This window comes from Nothoprocta perdicaria, unplaced genomic scaffold (genome assembly GCF_003342845.1).
Source record: "Nothoprocta perdicaria isolate Ctin4 unplaced genomic scaffold, notPer1 scaffold_47, whole genome shotgun sequence".
In the NCBI taxonomy this organism is placed as follows: Eukaryota; Metazoa; Chordata; class Aves; order Tinamiformes; family Tinamidae; genus Nothoprocta; species Nothoprocta perdicaria.
The window spans coordinates 2584043-2605868 of NW_020455721.1; the positions used below are offsets into that span (position 1 = coordinate 2584043).

General features: G+C 41.6%; 1 protein-coding gene across 1 annotated transcript in view; it reads right to left on the minus strand.

Moving 5' to 3' along the window:
* KIF13A (kinesin family member 13A) overlaps nt 1–21826 on the minus strand; it is a 101520-nt gene that overhangs the window by 66584 nt on the left and 13110 nt on the right. The window lies entirely within an intron of this gene.

Below are 21826 nucleotides of genomic sequence, written 5' to 3' on the forward strand. Positions count from 1 at the left end.
GCCCTAAGGCAAAGATCCTCTGCATCGGGACAGAGCCACGTGTTGCACTCTTGCCCATCCATAAAGCCTGACTACACAGGCCAAGTTCAGAGCTACTCCTTGTGCAGAATGCACTCTTACCTAGTAGGAAAACACTGATTTCATCATCACTGTGTGATTTAACTCTAATATTATCAGCTTCTCTAGACAAAGTCCGGGCACCAGCTCTAAATGCTTAAGCTTACCATACAGAAAGAAATTATCAAAAATTGCTTGTGAAGTTTTTTATATTATATACGTACACACGCTCATATCAGAGTTGGGGGGAGGAAAGACATAAAAAGAATCCAAGAATCTATCAGTCTTCCTAGAGAATTCCTCCTGGGTGGTACATTGAGTTTTACAGGTTCACCAGAATCCATAAAAAGCTGAAAAAAAACAACTTTTAGGAGTTGTTTCACTTTTCTGAGAATGTCATTTCTAAGGCATTTCCCTAGGCAGCACAAGACATGACGCCTCAAGCCATTTTCTGTGGTGTCCATTTTACAAAAAGCAGAGCCAACGTGACTCTGTCGTCGTCCTCAGTGAGGACAAGAGCCTTTCCCAAGCAAAACGAGGGAATCCGCTTTGCTCCCATTCCCGGCTGCTGCTTCTGCTGCTCCAAACACTGCTGCTAGAAGGACCCAACCAGCAACTGGCTGGGAGCAACCGCCACCCCTGCCAGCAGCAGCATGGACAGGGGCTCTGCGATAAATCATCTTTCTGCTCACAGCACATATTCTTTCTCCATAGTTATTTGGAGCTTTCAGCTAATCCGCTGCAACCGTTATCGGGGCAATAATTCGGGTAGAGTCCCTCCCAAAAATGCTTTCATTGGTCTAAGGATGCAGACTGGTACCAAACTGCCTGCAGTTTAACTCAAATCATGTCTGCCCCAGCCTGAAGACACGCTGTGAAACTTGCACTAACCTCAATGAATTTTCCCACTTTTAAAAAAGAACAAAAAATAAGCATTTTATGGCTTCTCTTCTGCCCTGAAAACCAGCCTCATAAGCCGCAGGTGTAATTAGATTTGGCTCCATTCTACCAGACACTGACCATACAAGTCTCCTGATCCAATGTCCCAAATCTACGAGTCACAAGAGCGGATTGCAAAGCCAGAGCAATTACAATTTCCCTTCCCAGACTCGCTGGATGCTGCGCAGGGCAGCGGTCCTACCGCAGACACACGGTGGGAGCCGCAGCAAAGCGCCCTGGAGCCGAGCCCCAGGTCCCCGTGGAAAGGTCGCTCCGTTACCTAACCCGGCAACGCGCAAGGGGTGAGTCTGACTTCTTGTGACAATGGGAGACCTACCCACTTACCTCCAAGACTGACTTTGCTGGCACACCTGGAACTCAAAACCAAAATAAATACCACTAAAAGTCCTCAAAAAAATACATCTTCACAGGTCAGGGGGGAGGAAAAGTGTGGACCGGGATGACTTTGAAAATCATGGCACTCCTAAGCTGCACTCTGCCTTTGTCCTTAAGCCATGAGGACTTGAGCAAAATCTCACTAGAGTTATTTTTACAAGATTCTGCACTGTATGTCTAGCAAGGCACTGCTTTTCAGAACAGTATTAAAACTCTCCTGTTCCTCTTGGCTGACTTAAGTTCCCAGAAAGCACAGCCATTCTCTCAAATGTTATTTCAGATAAAAAACAACCAATTTCTAAAAGAGTTTTATGCCAAGGAAAATTATTTCTCCTGTTATCTCTTGCCAAAACCTCATGTTGGTCCTCACATTTGCTAAGAGCAGCAATCCACAAAACATGCATCACTGCTGTTACATCATATGCTCGTACCTGGAAGAGAAGCTTTCTTGTCTACATCCACATTTTCTCTCTATCCCCCACCCACTGCTGCTGACAGCACACGAGGTGAGTGCATTTCCATGTTAGCTTCACAGGAGCAAAGCCTGTCTCCCTAAAAGCAAAAGGGAACTACCAGCATTATTTCACAGCAGTCTGTTTCTGGTTGCCATGCAGAAGTTGCTGTCAGTGGGAATTAGATATGCACTTAAAAAAAAAACAAACGAACAAACAAAAAAAACCACTGTCCTGCATAATAGGAAGCAATATAAAGAAAAATGTTCACCTAATCAAAATTAACAACTATACCCACAGTCCCACAGGGAATACTGACACAGTACTCACAAATGGTGTCCCTTTTGGGAAAAAAGAAAAAAAGAAAAAAACACAATTGTTTTATACACCGAAAAACAGGAAGAATTGGGTACCATCTTTCTCCCCACCATATATAATTTCAACTTCTCTCTCATGCAAAATCTTATCTCCAGTCAAGTGAGGTACCTTTCAAAAATGAGACAGAACGTGTTAAGCCATATGCTCCAAACTAGAGGACATGGTGGAACAGGGCACCTGGGACAAACAGGACTCGGAGCCTTCCGAATTACTCCCCAGAGTAATTCCCCCAGAGTCCCATTCATCCCAATTCAACTCTGCTGGAAAGCTGAGCATGGCACAACTGGGCTATTTCAATTTTTGAAGCCATCTATGGATTCTTTTCTCTGATTTTGTGAGCGACTCAGCAATCACAAGCAACCACACACAGTGCTTGTAGTGGCTGATGAACAAACTGCCCGGCCTCACTTGCTCTCCTGAGCTGACTCCACCAAAAATCATCATCTAGATGGTGAGTCTCAAATTTTGGCTTCCCTCACATGTGCAACAACAGCAAATTTATGGTACTTAGTTTTCCCAAACATATAATTAAGCAGCAGCAGCTGCTCAATGATGCACTCTTCAGGATCACTTGTCTAAGGAATCATAGGTGATTGCCAATATACTAGAAAGGAGAAAGCCTTGAGCATTTTACTATGAATTGAAAAAAGTTTTCCTCTTTCCTTCCTAAGCATAAAACTGAGCAATTTGAAAAGATTAACTTGGCAGATAAACAGAATGTTTTAATATTTCTTCTTGTCGCATGCACTACATTTTCTTCTCTAATACATGACTTAGAGTTAAGCTGCCCATGAGAGCATTTGATTGCTGTAGCCTCCAAAATTCCATTTCCATCTTTCCCAGCTGCAGTTCACTCCATTAAGAGCTCAGTAGTATTATTAGGAAATGAACGGCTCCTTTGTATGAGCCTGCAGCCTGACTGTTCCCAGGTAGTGTCAAGTCAGAACAGGTTATCAAACTTGTTAAGGCCTTTCTGTGTACGGTGAGATGCAGCTTCGCACTCCTCCTCCTCCCTTTTTCAGGCACAATTTCTGTTCTCCCAGTCCCTTCAGTATCTCCAAAATCTCCAGACTAGCTGTTGAAACCAATTACGGTTTGGTCTGAGGGGTTTCTTTTGGCTTTAGTTTCAAATCCAGGCAGCTGTGTAGCTCAAGCTGAGCTCGCAGGGCAGACGTGCCTGGCGCTCCACCTCCTGAGGACACGGCTCGAGTTACTGAGGGCAGAGAGGGCAGGATGCTCCCTCCTTTGCAGGGTGGGCGCGCAGCCCCTAGAGCCTCCGTGGGCTCCTGGCTTATCGCTGCAGGCTGCTCCTTGCAGCCAGGCACCAGGCAGTTTAAAATGCACGTCCACACGTGGTTAGCAAGCGCTGCAGTTCCTAACAACAGCCTGGGTCTAAAAAAAGGACCGGGCTGCCACAGCAACTGCTCCAGCTGTATCACAGCCCACTGGCAGCACAGTTTTCTCTGCAGAGAACACAATATAAGCATTTGCTTGCCAGTGCTGTCCCTCCATTCCCTAACACAAGGGAACAACAGCTGCCCTGCACGGGAGCAGGGCTCGCCTTGAGGAGAGCTGCCCACTGACGAGGGCAGCATCACAACGGGGTGCTAGGGCGCCTTGAACACCTCTATTATTTTACATACTGCATGGGCACACATCCTTACACACATACAGATCAAGTTTACTTTATATTCTTGTGTAAGACATGGGACAGAACATGTGTCAGGAATAATCCTCCCAGCTAACAAATCCGTGCTATCGACAAAATAAACGCTCGAAGAACAGCACAAGACAAACCTATGAACAAGTAACGCAATTTGACCAGCTGTCTCAATAATAAAATATTAGCCAAGATGCATGCTTTAAAAATATGTTGCTCTCCCAAGCTTTACAGTAGTCCACCAGGAAGAACTCAAGTCCATTCACTAGAACATAGGGGAATTAGGGAAAAAACCCACAACAGGTTACCAAATTGTTCATTAGGTTCATTAAAATAAGTAAAAGGCAATATAATATATTATATAACACACATACTACGGAATACTAGAAAGGAACAACTGCCCTAGGCCACCTCTAGTCCCTACACTTACCTCACACTCTGGTTCTATCCAACAAGCAACAAATATCCCACAGCAGCCAGTGATAGTTTCAGGAGAACTTTATTAACTGGCTACCCACATGCACAGGGATTAATCCATTGCTTTGGTAGAAAGTTCATTTAAAAAAAAAATATATATATATATATATTTCTCTCCAGTCACCCATTTTCCAACAGAAAATAAGTGGTTCCCCCCCCTCCAACAAAACAAAAATATCTTCTTTTGGATAATTTGCCTACTGTTACTAAAAAGGCAAAAACTGACTGAATGAATAATTCTGCCTCCATATTCATAATTCATGTCCTCCATAATTCTGCCTCTGTAAGAAAAGAGCTTCTCCGCTCTACTAAGTTAATCCTGATTGCTGGAAACCTCCATCCAGAACCTATCATGCTTACTAATATATTTTGCATAAGTATTAGATCATACTCATGTAAAGGCTGTCAGAGGCTCTAGTTTATTTTACAAAACCCTCCTACACCTAGCAGAAGTACAACAAAAACCACAATCAGCACGTTAGACTTGAGCTTAAAGTCTGTCATCCAACTGTTTCCACACCAAAGGAATACAAACCTCTCTGACCTAATCATTCCTGTTTAGGGGATTTGTTCCATTAGCAATCCTGACCCTTGGAAACTGATTCTTTGTCCCCTCCTTTTTCAAAAAAAGTGCTGGAGAATTTAAGGGAGGAGGGTTTTATTTATTTATTTATTTTAAACTGCTTAGCAGGCTGAGCAGGATGACAACGAGAAAAACAGAAAGCAAAAAGCTGGTATCTTAACAAAAATCTATTACCATTTAAGGCAATTCTTAAATATATGATTATTAGGTTGAATTTAATGCAACATATTTGGGGGCAAATAAAGTACATTTCTGTAACGTACATAGAAACATACCTTAGATGTGTTAATATATCTTAGATGTGTTAATAAAGTGCCTGCAGCACCTACTATCACCATGAACACCCAATATCCTTATTTTGCTGCATTCATTATTGGCACTCAGGAGGGGGCAAAAAAGCATTAAGTGGCATTTCAGCTCAACGTGCAACCTCTCTGGAGAGCTTTATGGAGCCAGCCCCTTGGGGTAGCTCCTGCCAGCTGCTACGCACCTCTTGAGTGACGATGGGACTTCCTTTCCACACCTCCTTGGAAATTCCTCCTCAAACGGTCCCCATGATAACCATCAAAACACCAGATGCTGGTGAAGATAACCCTTCTGCAGGCAGCACTCACAGCTACTTGAAAAACACACCGCTGTCTGTCACTATAAACATATTTTTCACAAACAGCCCACCTTCTCAGGCATGTGAAGAGGAAATGTGCTAAGCAACAGGAACACTGCATGGATTCAAACCCACTCTGTCAGTAACAGCCCTGTTAAGGCTCAAGCTTTATAACTTGCTGTGAAGACACAAACAGCAACTAGCAATTTGGTGGATGCAGATGAAGACTTGCTTCCTGCAAAGACCTAGGTAATGCCAAGGCTGACACTGCAGGCATTTACTTGGTTCCTGGAGCTGAAACCTGGCTGAGTTTTCCTCGGTGAGTGAAGCAGAAGTGACCCTTGCTGGGGAGGGCAGGAGGACAGATCCTCAGTCAAATATGACAAGGATAGATTTGAAACTTCCTGAAGTCATGCAGGCAACCCCAGCCATTTGTTCAGAAAGGACAGCGGACAAGAATCCCATTCCAGCCCCGTTCCGGAGAAAAAAAATATCATTTAGATTTCATCTCATTTATGTTACTAATTTGTGGCTATGTGACCTTAATTGAGCATGACACTACATCATTTCAAACAACTTTTGCATGTTAGGTTACAATCTTGAAATGTAACTGTAGCTTGAAAAAAACCTATCTTTGAGATTTGCAGCAAAATTAACAAATTACATTTTTGTTAATATTAACATGTTTTCTTCTGTATCACTAATATTAAAAGTGATCAGAAAAAATACTGTCCAATTAGCACATACTTAAAATCTGCAGTTTTGATAGTAAGCATTAGCACAACAATTTCCATTACTTCACTAGGAAGAATTTTACAGAAGAAAGTCTGGCAGCAGGCTCTAACACCAGCTGGTTTGGGCTATTTTGACATTACATTATTTGTTTAAAACCGTGTGAACAACTGCTACTGTTTGCCAGGAAGCGAGTGCTGTGCAGAGAAAGAACAAGAGGATTCTCACTCGAACCAGCTCGGTGCTTACGGAGCGGCACCACCAACCGCTAACGTAATCCAGGGATGCACTTTAAGAGGAATAAAAGTATCAGAGAGATTTTAGTCTTGTTCGGCAGGCACCCGTGGGTACTTTTAGTTGGTAGTCCCTTTAAAGCTTCGGTATTTAGTATTTGGTCTACAAACAAACCATGTGATGAAAGGAATCCTAAGTCACCCAAGGGCTGGCAAGAGCCTCTGCAGGATGCGCTCCAAGGTTATCGGCTCCCAAAGCGGAACCCTTGCCGTGCTCAAAGACATGCCGTGCAGCAGCCCTGTGCAGCTCCCAAAAGCTTGTCTACACCAAATTATTATTTTCTTATAAAGAAATTTGTAACATGAAATATGAATGTTGCAGCTGACCCCAGCAACATCCAAAATGGTTTCAAATAAAGCATTTCAAGGGAGATTTTACGTCATTTTTTCAAATCGCTAACAAGATACAGTCAGTTGGTTGAGAAGAACATTATCTTTTAGGTCCACCAAGGAATTTCATCAGACAAGAATGGGCATCTAGGTTTAGCCTACTGAATTTCAGTGAAGCTTAGGCTGTGTTTTTTTAAAATCATAGTTAAAGTCTGCTTTTAGTTTGCTTTGGCAGATAAGAGTTTTAATTTAGTCTCTATTCTCTTTCGTTCCAAGTAGGAGGCCACAGCCATTACCAGAAAAGCGATGGTTCTGGAGAGCTGCAGTGCAAGCAAATGCTTGAAGATGACAAACTTGGGAAAAAAACAAGCAAACAAACAAAACCCAGTAAGAGCCGGAAGACAAAAAACAGGTTTGTATGTGGAGGTTAAAGGGATCACATGAAGGCAAAAGAAAGGACAAAAAGATGGTTTATTGTCTGTAGGACGACACCAGGCTCTGGGTCTGTGGGGCCACAACCCACAGCAACTGCGTGGCCTGTCCCAGAACTGCCATTAACCTGGGAGCAGCGGTGCTCAAGGGAGCCCAAGGCAACTAAAACGTGACATTCTACCTACAATATCACAAGCAGCTCTCTTAAATAACATAGGAAATGTTATTCTCTAAAGAGTAAACACGGACCTGTGGATTACATTCTGGTTATAAACCTCAGTAGAGGGAAGTTTTAATAACCTTCAGGAGAAAACAGAAGTCATCCCAGATGTTTTAGGTATTGGAGCTTGACTGGAGAATCTAGAAATGGGCCAAAATAGCATGGCCCACAAGTCATTAAAGCAGTTAAAGAACTACCTTGGAAACATGTTTAAATGCTGAATTTGACTTTTAATATTCTTTATCTTTTGAGCAAATGGTTTTATCTTTGAGCAAATAGTTGTATGGTTAAATCAAGTCTTTCTACATACTGTATGCTTTATTTAACTAGTTAAATTCACCTAGTTTATTTAACTAGCTAAATAAAGCAATAAATCAATTTAACTGCTTAAATAAAGCAGTAATACAGCAATACAGCTGGATCATACTATTTATGACCATCACAGGAAACTGTGCCATAAAAATTTCTTAAAATTGCTCAGACTCCAGGTTGAAGTCAGTTGTGTTGTTCTGCTGCCTGGGAGGTTATTCTTCTGCTGCCAGAAACTTTTACTCATTTTTCATCATGAAGAATTTTAATTTTATTCATTTATTCTTCTAGCAACACTGTCCTGTTAATCAATGGTTCAGTTTTTCCCTACTGTCTCTGCTTTCTATATATGCTCTTTTATATTATGCTTCCTTCACATCTTTTCAGGACCATCTTAAGCAGATTCTGCAGTCCTCTAATCTTAAAAACTCACATTGGTTGGGATGCAAGTGTTAAAATATCCAGGCTCTGAAAGACAGGGAATTCTCCCCAAATGGTTCTACCAAGTGCCTTTTAAAACGGCATTGGTTTTGCTGTATTTATATTACATTGCTTATGAAGTCTCATTTGCACACCTTGGAAGATACCTACATTTGCAGAAACAAAGATATTACTACATGCAAAGCATAACTCTCCTCGTCCTTTATTATATTTCTGTGATGGTTTGGGGAATCACTAACTAGGTATTCCAAAGTGAAGGATTACGATGTAAAGAATTATGACAAGCTTTAGTTTGCATTAGATACTAGAAAGAAAGAGAACGGCATGAATGAGAAAAACCACTTGGCTTTAAAAGAAGCCACATAGATCTAGCTAACAAATTCCTTCTGAGGATGTCTCTGAGACAGAAAGGAAAACTTTGAAAACTAGCCACCTACTACACTTCATGCCAAAGCAGCTGAGAATTGTTTTAGAAAACATTTTAAGCCTGACTTTTAGAAACATTGAATTTAAAGTTCATTTTGCTGATAAGTTAATTGCTGCTGCCTTGATCAGTTTTCTCCAGTTCCCTGCAACGATTAAACCACTCATTACTACCACAGCACTAGCTACTGTTTCATAAGAAAAAGCTGCAGATTAAAAAATAATCTATCAATTAAAAAAAAAAAAAAAGTGATACAAAAAGGCAAGACCAAAATGATAGTATTGGTACATGAAATACAGCAAACATATCCTATCTTTGCTAACCTTGTAAATCTTTAGCCTTGTAAAATTACATCTAAAGCTTAGGAACATGAAGAGACATTGAGTATTTTTCTATGCTTTAAAGAGACTCAATGACATCACCCAGTTCAAAAGCTGCATCCAAGAAACAAGGGAAAAAGGAGGGCCAGAGACAGTATTTCCTGTTCATCATCTAAAGCGCTGAAAATCTTTGCTTTATTCCCAGTTCCTCTCAATGGGTTGCAATGGAAAATTTTACAGGCATCTGAGCTTTCCTCTCTCACATTCTAAATCCTGCTGTGGATCCAGCTCCCACATTAAAGGTTCTCACAAATACAGTTTTCCATGTTCCCTGCAACACTATACATTGAATGACTACGCTGTGGGATAGGCAATTCTGCTTCTAACTCATGACTGTTGCCTACCAAAAACATGCATGTTCTCTGCGTGCTGCAATCACACCTGCACCTCTGCAACTGCTTCAGCTAATCAGTTGACAGGAAAGCAAGAAGTAATTGTTCTATACTTAATTAAAATCCAAACCTCCTTCTTTCAGGCAGTGAAACTTCCCCCTAATACATACAGCTGAGGCTCAAAAGCTCAATGTAGTATTCCTTTAGTTAAGGTAAGCCTGACACATGGAAAATGCTTGAAAATTTAGCATCATGCCAAATCAAAAAAAGGTAACATGCACAAGATAATGATACATATGGCAGGAGAAGAGGCCCATTTCTTTTCTGTTCTCCTGCTGATGATCTCCTCGAAGGATTGTTTTTAAAGGCTGTGCTAAAGATTTGGAGATAAACTAAGCTACTAAAACTAAAGAATACTTTTTTAAAAAATAAGGGTGTACTTGTCAACATTCTTTTTAGTCCAGATTTCAAACAGGCTCTCACTAATGTAGCTCCAAACCATTTGTGCCTCGGAAGATAGAAGGTATTGGTTGTCTTCCATGGCACTAAGGTGACCTCACATGCAATTACCTTTGGGGGTACTCTTTCCTGCTGTTTATTTCCATAAATACTTTTCAGACTCTTCTACAAATTCCATTTGTTTTAATATTTGTTGAGGTAACAACATATCATACAATCAACTCATTACAGTCACCCAGTTCTCTCCAAAATACCAAGACAAGAGGTGCTGCTCCCTGCAGGGAGGAAGCAAAACCTTAGCCTCATGCCAAGCTTCACACTAGGGAGGCTCTGTGCCCCAGCACCCCAGCACTATAAATAACCCCCATGCAGACAGGAGCAAGCCAGGGCAGCCCTGTAAACAGCAGGTCAGGAAGAACTGGCCACTCTCCCAACGACCCTGCCTCACTATGCCGTGTATCTGCTTAAGATAAGAGTTCCTATATGCTCGCTAAGAGCATGTAAGGAAAAAGTTGGCAACAAAATGTGGTACACATGACATTAGGCGAGGATTCTTAGAGATCAGATGCTCCTCTGAATCTACTTACACAGACTCTTCATGCTTTCACAGGGAAAGATTGCTTCATACAAGAATACCTAATATGTAGAGGAACATATTTGGATCCTGCTAATTGTTTTTCCAGAAATAACTCAACAGCACAGTTCCATTTTAAGGGTAACATCAGGTGCTTATACAATGCAGGGAGTGGACACATTCCTGGGTAACAGCTCAGGGGTTACAGCCCTCCAAAACAATTCGAGCTTCCTGAGAGATAATGGAAAAGATAATTCAGCCATTACTCACTGCGGGCTTATTCATCTCGCTTTGCCACACAAGGGACGAAACACACACTGAGGAAGAAAATGACAACAAATCGCCTGCAAAAACCCCCGAGTCCAAGGTTTATCAATGGCTGCAAGTGTCAAAATTTTAACAACTCATGTGGATGGGCCTAGAGAAAGTTACTCCAGTGTCCTTGCGGCACGTCTCACCCTGCTTGTTGCACGCTCAAGCCACTTCCTGCAAGTCAACTAACCAGGTGCCACTGTCCTGCAAGTCAACTGGCTTACTCACTCCTCAACAGCACTATGATACACCGGGAGCCATGACGGAGCTCAAAGAATGAATGAAAGGGAGGAGAAAAAGGAGAAGGGGGGAAATAAAAGAAGAAAAAAAAAAAAAAAAAAGATGTAACATGTGCCCCAAACCTATGATCTTTATTTGTGATGGAGCCTATCAAGGTGTTCATGGGGACATGGGGATAACATGACTGAACTCAATTCTCCGTATAAATCTCTCTTCCTCAGCCTTCTCACCAAATCTTTTAAATCTTCCTGGAAAAGCACTTGCCAGCTCTTTTCAAACATTTACGAGCCTGTTACTGTTTTCATCTCTGTAGAGAAGCAGGGGCACAAGGAGAGTCCCTCTGATGGCATGGACGAATTCACACCCTCCAGCGCCCTGGGCGAGCAGCCGGCACCCTCTTCGTTGCAACATCCCCAAGAAGGATGAGTTGCCCCGGCTCGGAACTAGCCCTGGGCAGGGTGTGAGCACAGCAGCAGCACGGGGCACCCATAGAGCAACTCTCTCCCCTCGCCAAGACAGGTGAAACAGCCAGGGTTAATAAGCCAGCAACACACACCTGCACCATCTTGCTATGGAGTGGTGGGGCCCTCACAGGTTTTGCCACGTTTTCCTGTCTCTTTCATCTCCAAGCAAGCACCACTGATCTAACTTCCAAGCACAAAGACTTGTGGCCTGTGAGAACGGAGGCCTGTGAGGAAGGTGGCCTGTGAGAATGGAGAGATTTCCTATTGCTAAACTTCAGCAAGCAGCTTCTAAAGAGCTGGGGGAAAGAACACAGGGGGACAGCATTAAGAAATTAACTCGGTATTTAGCATCAGTTACCGCTGATGCGGTACTGCATCTGCACTAAAGATTTAAACTTCTACCACACAGTCCCACAACGAAGTGTGAAATGAGAGAAATAAGTAACTGTACAAGACACGGAAAACCCTTCAGACAGTAATGACGTCTAGCCACTGCCAATTAGCTTTTCAGCATCCTGACATATTTTTATAACCTTCTATTTAACTGTGGCAATGAATCTACTTCAGAGACTCAAATAGACATTAGAGATGAATGGAAAGTAATTCCTGGTGTAATTGGAAACGAGAGGATTCTGTGTTTAAAACTCATCAGGGCTCTGGGAGGGAGGAATGAATTAGCATAACTACTCTTCAGTCCTCATCTGACAGATCTATGCACCCCTTTTCCTAGAGCTCTAAAACATCTATTCTTATAACTGTTCCAGTTGCCTGGAGACTTTATGTAAAACAAGTAACAGCAATTTCAAATCAATCACAGATTTTATTCTTAACTAGTAGAACTATAGTTAACTAAGTTAACTATAGCTAACTTAGTTATAAGTTAGATAAGTTAACTATATTGTTAACTTAAAGAGCTTGGAAGTATAGAAAATGTACAGGAGAGACACTTTGAGCTTCCAAGTGGCAGGTTTGAGCAGCAATTGCTCTTTTGTTCTGCTTTTCTCCCCTCATTTAACCAGAATGAAGTCACTGGTGACATTGCAGCTTCCCAGAGCAACAGGCAGCAGGATGAGCAGGAGAGAAGGGTGAGGACAGGGCCCTCGCCACCAGTGCTCCTGCTGGAGAACCCAGGAGAGATCAGCAAGCCAACTGGATCTTGCTTCTTCCAGAGGAAAAAAAAAATCCTTTCATATAAAGGGGACAGACTTTACAGCTAGATTAAAAAACACAAAGAGATAAATTTCTAAATCCCTGAAAAGGATTTATAGATTTATAGTCTGCTCCACAGAGAAAATCATGCTAGGTATAAAAATAAAGCAGGAAAAGTTTCTGGAATACCGCACTTAGCTACAGAAACATTAACGTTAATCTAATGGCTGTCTAGATGCACCATTGAGGAACTGAGCGGACATTTTATTATCAGCTTTCAAAAGAACTTGCCGAAAAAATGCATTTATGAATTCAGAGTCAAAAGTAATCTAGTGCCTAAGCAGTAAAATCAAAGCAAGTAAGCTGCATATCGAAGCTGGAGACTGTCTGGAAATAGGAGAAACGTGAGGGACTGGGCCCTGAAAGGTGAGCACTTAAGCATGAGAAATGCAGCCATAATTCCCCCAGGCTTCCAGCTAGTCCCCTGCCAATAGACCAAGCCCCTTTCGGGCTTTCGCTGAGTGTCTGCAGCTTCTCAGCACCCACCACGTGAAACGTGACAGGTTAAGGGGTCTCACATGTCTGTCCCAGGGCCCTGCTGGCCTCCTGCCACACAGGAATGATTAACCCACGGCTCACGCAGCAGCACTGCCCTGGCAGCTTGGCTTAAATAGGCGAGGGACGCAAGAGCAGAGCTTTAAATTTTCTCTTTCTTAAACTCTAGCAATACCTTGTGGATAATTAAAATGTTTTCAGAAATTTTTTCTCATGAAAAGTGTGATAAAAACAGGCTATAATGATCTCCTGCAAAGCACTCTCCCTGGTCCTAAAGAAAGGACCCCCAAAGGAGCAGTTGAGAGAACCCTTATCAGCAAAAGCAATTGTTTCCTTATTGGCATCATCTAACTTCTGGCACGAATTCTGCTTCAGAAAACAACCTGAGCCTTGCACAATCTTCCAGACCTTTTGCTGCCATTAAGGCTTCGGGTTAAACATAACCTTGAATTATGGCGAGAGCAAAGCTTGGAGGAGAGGGAAGCTCCACTTCCTCTCACTATTTAAAACAAACGAATGAGTAATGGATTACTTGAGGAAAATATCCCAGTTCTGAGCAACACAATGAGTACGGACACGCTGCACTACTGCTGCTTCTAATGGCATTTCTACCTTATCAATTTCACTGCTGCTGCAGACTTCCAGTGTAGACAGAGACCTCTCCACAAAGTCATAGCTTTGAAGGAGGGGGCAAAGATCCACGTGTCAGGAGAGGTCCCGACCTAGAAGGACCATGAATTTAAAGTCCCATTTTATAATAACCACTTCGAACTATTAAATTATGCATCTACAACCGAAAAGTGACAGTATCCTTGAAAAATGCACTCAATGTTAGTCCTAAAAAATATTTTAACGTTTCCACACTAAACTTACTGTTATCCAAATACAAATTGCTGTCCCTAATTAAGCTTTTGGATGCTGTATATAAGCATGTGACAATAGGAATTTTGGAAATGGGCAACTTTCAGTTTGTAAAGGGGATGAGAAGTGTCAGGTGAGAATACACAAAGATCAAAGTGAAAACGTCATTTCCTCTTAACTGTATACTTTAAAAGTGTTTTTTTACCTATTCAAAATTTCTGGAAGCCTGTTTCCCAGGAACATAATTATTTAGAAAATTTTGAAGAGCTGTCTCAAGGTAGTTTTTCTTAGAAACTCTCCTCATCATCCAACAGCAGCAAGAGTCTTCCAGAAACATTTTATACATCAACAAAAAGAAGAGAGGGAGAAAAAAAAAAACCACACAATAAAGACATATTTACTCTATACTCTGACCACACTTCAGCAATTTGCCAGTCCCAATTGTACTGCCACACAGGATCCAACAGGAAGCCACAGGGAAACAGACAAAAGTCTCCCCTGGATACAATATTACCAATAGCACCAAGACCTCCTACAACCTGGAACATAAAATCCAAGTTTGTTTTTAATTGCTTTACACTGTCATCTTCCCAAAGGTAAGGATGACTCCGCACCAGACTGAGCCTTGGGGCCTCTGTCATGGATGAGCTTTTCCTCATCCCAGGAACAGCAGGCACCTGTACCCAGCACTTCAGCTACTGCAGCACTTTACCCACATCAGCCTAACGGTGGGAGAACTGCTCAAACACCTCAAAATGATAAATATTCTTTCAAGACGTCATCTGAATAAATATCTGATGAGGACAACCACAACTCACAGCCATCCCAACCACACGGTCTCCGTTTGTTTTATCTATGTGTGAGGTGCTGGAGCTGTTGAACGCAGCGAACAGGCCACATTGCTCACAGCAAGGAAATGCTCTGCCATGAGAGCAGTGAAAAACCACATTTGGCTTTGCAAGTCCCCCTCAGTTTTCCTCACCCACATCTTACAACAAAGCTCCACAGTCTAAATAGTTACTTAACGTTTCTTCCTCTATGCAGAATATAATTTTTTCATTCATTTCATTCATGAATATCATTCTTTTTTTAATGAGTTACTACTGTTTTTAAGCTAGTCACTTTTGTCTATCTTCACATGCTTCACCAGTCACTTTTCAAAGGCTGAGTAACCTTTTCCATACAACTGTTCCACCACCAAGTACAGAAAGGTATGTGGAGAGACGACAATGTCTGTGTGGACCCAAAGCAATGCTGAAGATCAACGATATGAGGTGATAAACAGGACAATGATACAAGAGGGAAGCAATGGAAGCAATATTCAGTAATATTTAGTAAGATCACAGAATAGAGACTCACTTTCTCATGTTGGGGGCAGGGGTGAGGGAAGCAATTGGATAAATTTAAAAGACTAAAACAAACAAACAAAACAAAACAACAAACCCCAAAACAAAACCCATACACAAGCATTTCTTTAGAGAACACATTTCAGTTGCTCAGACATTCAAAGAAAGCCTTGCCAGACAAGTTATTTTCATGCACACTTTTTGCAAAGCAGTTCCCAAAGAGCCGGCCATTCTCCGTGACTCTGAATTGCTTCCATAATCACACTAAATTGTACTGAGGGATTTGCAGCAACGTTCCCCTTCCTAACAGAGACCAGTATTTTCTGATCCAGCTCCAACTAAATCACCTCCGCTAAGATTCAGTCGGAGCAGCTTTTTTATCCTCTTCTTCCAATGCTAAACATTGACCACTCCATTTGTAACCTCCTACAGCCTTTGCCTGAGCTGTTTCCACCTCTGCAACAAGTTGTCTGAGGGAAAACAAAGTTCTCCAACAATTTAGTGCCTATTTTCCCCTGAGACACACACAATTCTGATATACTCTTGCAGGAACAACACATAGGCCCGGGTCTGATGCAGGGCCCCTCTTCCCTTTATGAATCACTGCCGTGTACTCTGAACACAAGCTTGCAGTTCGTTATAAAGGTGCTTGCAGATCATTACAAAGGTGCTTTGCTTAACATGAAGATTGCCCATCACAGCCAAGTCCCTCCAGCGTTTCCTTGTCACGTTTACCAGAGCACAGCCATCCATCCTCGCCCAGTGATGGGAACTCTTACTGCCACCTGTGCTGACCGCAGCTGCTCTGGGACTAACACTGGGTGCCTTGGGCTGCTTTGAGCTGCTTATTCAGCTGACCATAATAAAAGTCCAAGCCATTAGCAGCAGAGCTGCACAGCAAAGTCTCTGCCTATCTGAGCAAAGTGACTAAGTGCCCCGAGACACTTCTTGCTGTTTAAAAATAAAATTCTGTTTACTTGCTACCTGCTTTTAATAACAGGCTTCTCTGAAAGCATTACAGTTGCTTTCTCTTAAAACATATCTAGCAGCTGGGCTTTTTATTTTATTATGAAAAGCTGCTATATGAAGCCAATGTGCTTTTTCCTACATAAAAGCTAAATTAAATCTCTAGGGTCAAACATCCCTAATACAGCAAGAGGGAGTCAGATAACAAGCATCTCTGAAGCAAGCTTCCAGGTAACGGGTTTTGTACATATCAAATTTTTAATTAGACATTGACAATAATTTTATGTACGCCCTTTATTTTTTTTTTTTGAATAGACGTGAAACATGGGCCATTTATAAAGCATACAATTAAAGAATACTCGCACAACGTATCATCTAAGGCACACTAGGTACTTTTAGGTTCCTCTACCTTTTTTTTTTCCTTTTTTCTTCTTCCTTTTTTTTTTTTTTTTTTTTTAATTGAATTCAAACCTGCTAAGCAATTTGGTTTATGTCCAGAATAGCCTCCAAGGGAAAAAAGGAAGGTGTTGGTATTCATATTTTTATTCTAGTTTTCTTCCAAAAAGTCAGGTAAAAGGAATTGATTCACTGACCTTTAAGATCTAGGAATCACATGGAAAACTCCTCTACTCCAAAGCTCAAGGAATTTTGGCCTGGGAAGGAAGGGAACCAAAGCAATGAAAGTGATAATATCCCCTTTGGAGAAGTGACTGGTCATTCAAATCTGTTTTTCAATTGTTCACTTCAGAAGCATCAAACTACCTGAGAGCAGAGCAAGTTGCTGAAAAAGACAAGTAAACCCTAAGAACAAAGAGGAAAACAGAAGTCAGAAAGGTAAAAAGTAGCAGCAACATAAATCACTCTAAAATACAAAACCTGAACAAAATAGGAGTAGAAACCTCAAAAATTACCAAAGAAAGGAAAAAAATCAAAAATGTTAAATATTCTACAAACCCTTGCTAGAATAGATTACCACGTACTTCTCAAACCTATCAAATTCCATTTTGCTCCTCAGAAGAAAGGGTTCATTTCAGGTGTTCCTAGTGCACTCCACCTGATTCGCTAACATGCGCCCTCCAGCACCCCGAGGCTGTGCCCCGGGGCAGGAAAAGGCACTAGGTGCAGATCTTAGGACAAGCGTTGAAGAGGAGAGACATTTCCCCCTTGGCACCAATCCCCACACCAAAGGCCCAGAGGATGCAGCCACGGGCTCAGTTGTGTCCCAGATCTTGGATTCTGCAGGACACAAAACCTCCTGCATTGCAGAAGGGAGCTGAGTTATCTTGCCAGACGGGGCAGTAAGAGGAGATGCACAGGACAACAAAAGGCAGAAGGAAAGGCCTATCTTGTTTCCTCAAGCTTGCAAGACAGTTAGACTTAGCACTGGAATTTGCTGCCAGTTACAGTAACAAACAGCTGAAGGGCTCTGCTTCCGAAGCCACTTGAGGTGACGTGCAAGGCAACATCTGAGCACACTTCTGAGTTCAAGGTCATCCAGTCTAACCCCTAAACAAACTCAACTTGCTGTGAATGAATCCTGCAGTCTCAATTCCCATTAAGTTGGGCTGTGGGAGAGAAAGATGGCCAGAAGTGACCACCAGTTTATACAAAATGAAAAGGAACACAACCAGCTTGGACTATTTGTCTGCACTTACTTTAGTCCCACCTACTGTAACAAAAAATATCATCAGCTACTGAGATAGGAAAACAAAATTCTATACTGGATACCTTTAACGTAGAATGCTACCACGGTCAGGCTTTTTCCACATATCAGCAGGCTCCAGGCCAACAAACGAACACGACTTTCACTCCCATGACAGGTGAGGGAAAATGGGACACTTGGAAGACTGCAGCAAGGTATATTTAGATGGAACGATTCAGCCAGACATTCTCTGTTTGCACCTGCAGACACCCAGAGAACTGCCTGCAGAACAGACTGCCCCGGGGAGCCACTTCTCGCCCCTTTCTGTAGTAGGAGTTGGTAAATATACCAAAGATCAGTCGGATCTTACTTTTAAACTTGAAATACCTCTAAAAAAAGTTTTAAGTTATTATATGCAATTGTGTGATAAACCGATAACCTCTTACATGGGGTTCCCTTGCAAAGCCTACTAAAAATTCCTCTCTCTATTAAAAATGCTACCAGCATTTAAAAATGCTGGAAGCAAACACCAGTTACAGCTTGTTACATAATAGATGATTCTTTGCTTATGCCTTATAAACACAGGTGCAGTATGAAATGCAATAGTGTCTATTTTGTAGGTATGGGAAGAGATGACCCCCAGCACCACCCGCACGGGGCCCAGGAAGGTTGCCAGTTTGGAGTCCTACACTTCTCTGCTCTCGGCTTAATGAGCACAAGATGCAACCAGTCAATAAATGACGAATGCTGAAATTTTAACAAGGAAGAACTCAAAAAAAGTAAATAGTAGTATTACCTCTACTACGATTTGGGAGCCTATGATCATCATCATTCAAAAACATGAAGCTACTGTAACTACAGGCATCTAAATCCAGCCAGGAACATTGGGGAGGAGAAGTGGAAAGAAGATTACGTTCAAGTGAAAAGATTTAACACTAAGTACACTTATTTCTCACCACATAAAGTGCCATCAAACAATATTTCCTTCGCAGATATTATCTCTGCATAATTTATCATATACTGAACGACAATGGTTGCAAACAACCATTCATTTGCTCTGTCCCCATCCTCTTAATAAGCTTGGACCCATAATCAAGTTACCAAGAATCAGCTAAGCCCCAGTAGCTGCCTGCACACAGCAATTGCCCTATAGGGGTTTAAGATAACTCGCCTCACTTGCGCAAAAATAAAAGAAACGGCATCTTAAAGAAACAATTTCATTTCATTCTTAACATTGCTGCTTGCTCCTTTTGCAGCTTTAGACCCTAAACTAACACTGATGCACAAAACAGCTCAGAGGGCCAGACTTCCTTCTAGCAATATGTAAGTTTACCAGCCACAACCGAAGGATTAAAATTAGCTAGTCTCTATTTCTAGAATTTGGTCCTTTGATTAATTATTTTAAGCCATTTGCAATGTCATATTTCCAGGTTATGTGAAAGATATTCCAATATGTAAACTCTAAATGGATAAGAATTTGGCACATGTTTCTGATTGAATTCCAGCACTCGCTTAGACCTTGATCTTCTGAGCTCTAACGCTCAACATGAAGGGATCTGTGCAATACATTTCCCTTCTGCAGAAGCAGAACTTCAGGGCTGCCATATACAGAATTATTAGATTACTATAGAAAGGATAATGTTGACTTTTAAAGAAAACCCAGCCAAGCTTTGTTTGCCATAATAATTTCTTGTAATTGATGGCACGCAGAAAACTGGAAGAGTTTGCTCATGGAAATTGGGAACAGAACTGCTCATTTTCTTCTTCCTTTGAACTTAACAATTTCTTGGCACTCAGTACTCTCAAAGAGCAAGTCTAGAACAGAGACAGAAAACACCTAGAGAGACCTATAAACTTACTACCTTTTCCTTACTAAAAGCCTCTAGATTTCTTTTTTCTGTAAACCTAGCAGTTCTGAAAAGAGGGATTTAAAGGTTTTGATATCAAAACCAATTTAAAATGCATTCCTAAAAGCATAGAAACCTTTTTTAGTTTTCAGCTCAGACCTATTCCCTTTCAGGAACCATGGTTTCACACAAGTGTGCCCAGTCCAGCCACTTCCATAACTTCTGTCACATTACACCCCCCGTACCAAACCTCTGCTCCTCAATTTATTCCATGCATTATTCTCTGGAGAGAGAGGGAAAAAAAAAAAAAAAAAAACCACACACACACAATAATCTACTTGACATTTCAAGTATTANTTTTTTTTTTTTTTTTTTTTTTTTTTTTTTTTTTTTTTTTGAAAACTGACCAGCCAAAATGAACCAGCTTCTCACTACCCAGAACTTAGCTACAAATTTGCACGGACATTCTGGCTTTGGCAGCAAAACTAGGATTCTGTTCCCAGATGTCAAGTTACTAAGGGACGGTTGACAGCTCTGCTCCCTTCCAACTCCTCCACAAGGGTTAAGCTCCACAGGCCCTGCTGACTGACACTACAAACACAATTAAGGATGACATCCAGACAATAGAAGATAAAGAGATTTAGAATCTAATCTCTAAACGCCAGGTGACTGTTACTAACAAATACCTAGTTTTGCATCTTTTAGAGATAACAGCTTATCAGCAAAAGAGAAAAAAAATCAATACAGATAGCAATATCAATTTTGATAGCAAATTCATGAGACAAAATTAATCAGTGATCATAATCACCTTCCCACACAGATTTCCTAGACTCCACAACTCTTGTTTCTTGGTGGCAGATAACACCACACACGTGGTATTTTTACACTTTTACAAAATACGTAAGCAGAGATGTTCCCTGACTAGCAACCTTAGAGCTGCCAGTAACTTTTCACTTAAAAATTCTGTTTTCCTCCAAATGCATTTTTACATTTAAATATGACATGCTGAGTCAACATGCAATATTCTTACTGGAATTTTACTAGAATAGCCCCAAGTTTACCTAGTGTTCAAGTATTTTTTTGAAGACATGTTACTCCCTCTTTCAAATTGCTCACTCTTATTCAAAGCTTCCTTGAATCTTTTTCCTTCTTGGCTTGCAGCCAGCAGCCTAATCCCTTCAAAACATTTTTCTGAGCTGTGGTCTCAGATTCCATATAAGCCAATTTCACATCCAAAATTCATTTTGGGAACACCTGATTGCAGAGCACAGAACACTACAGTATTATCAGACTGAAAGGCAAAAGCTGTTTGAGGTGTGGTAGTGGGTAACTCCCATTCCCATCATCCAGGAGAATGTTCTTCCCGCTGCAGCATTTTTGGGTAGGAGACAAAAGCAGGCACCGAGTCCAGCTAGACCGATGGGCTCAGGTGCAAAACAAAGGCCAAAGCTGCTGATAAGAGCTGCTCCTGTCTAGAAACAGAGTGTGCCCAGACACTTGCAGGTGGTGGAGATCACCTGCCCAGGTACCAAACGAGGGCATCGCCACAGTCTGCAGGACACCCTGAGCAAAGGAGCGCTCGAAGTTACGGGAGGCAGAATTTGAGCATGTGGGGGCTTGTGTCACCAGGTAGAAATGCACTGAGTTTATACCAGCGAGCTGGGCTTTCTAGCTCCAATTCAGCAAATCATGCCAAATACGGCTGCACTTGGAAAAGAGAAAGTTACTTCCTTACAAAATCTGCCTTCATGCAGCCAAAAAACAAACCAAGAAACTCTAAGTTAAAAAAGACGGTCACCCCACAGTGAAATCAAGATGTCAAGCTCTGGTAAGTTGTGAAACACCAGAGAGTGTTAGCATTTATACTGAAAATATAACAGAGAAGCTGATGAAAGGAAATAAACACTACCAGTGAAAACAACAGTGTAAGTTGATTTCTTTCTACATAGAAAGACAAGGGAGCTAAGAAATG